This window comes from Rana temporaria, chromosome 12 (genome assembly GCF_905171775.1).
Source record: "Rana temporaria chromosome 12, aRanTem1.1, whole genome shotgun sequence".
In the NCBI taxonomy this organism is placed as follows: domain Eukaryota; kingdom Metazoa; phylum Chordata; class Amphibia; order Anura; family Ranidae; genus Rana; species Rana temporaria.
Genome location: NC_053500.1, coordinates 41777081 through 41777859, shown reverse-complemented (window position 1 = coordinate 41777859; position 779 = coordinate 41777081).

Here is a 779-nt window from a genome sequence, read left to right as displayed (position 1 = left end):
GCAGGACTAAATCTACCAATATGACACTAAACAATATCCATATTCTCCAAAAAATAATTGATACACATCCACCACTTAATGGTCCTGCATTCTATCTTTAGTCATTATTAGCCACCTGCTAAAAGGAAGTCCGACCACACCAGCAAAAAAAAAAATAATAATAATAATTTGGAGATCTGGAAGAGGTTGAGAGCAATAGAAGTTACTATTTTCAGCTAAAAATACATACTTTAATAGAATTTTCTTTTTTTAACCCCCTTGGCGCTGGTTGCCGCCAGACCTTTAAGGAGTTTGCTATGCCATGAGGCGGGGCGGGGTTTATGACCACATGACCACCGTGATTGGCTGTCACGGAGGTCATACGATTGGAAAAGTCCCGATCGCAAACAGCGTTTGGGAACTTTCCGCGAGCCGATGGTCACTGTGTCGGGGGCATGCAAGGCATGCACTCTCGGCACAGCACTGTCGGCGCTATTGCATGCAAATATCGACACAAAGGCCCGGCCGCATATTTGCATGCACTTGGCGCAAAGAAGTTACAAGACAGTAATTTTACCGGTTTCCTAAAATGGTTACATTTAATGCACTCCTTTGGTAATAATAACTTTAGCTTTTGCCAGTGTGCTATGTCAGCTCTCAAATGAATATTTAAGTACTCAAATATGTGCTGTTATACATGATCACATGTGCAGAGACTAAGATGGCACCATTTTCAGCTGTAATGGATAGGAAGGTTTTGTTCCCCTTTAGGAACTATGATCGAGCTCCACCTATTGTTG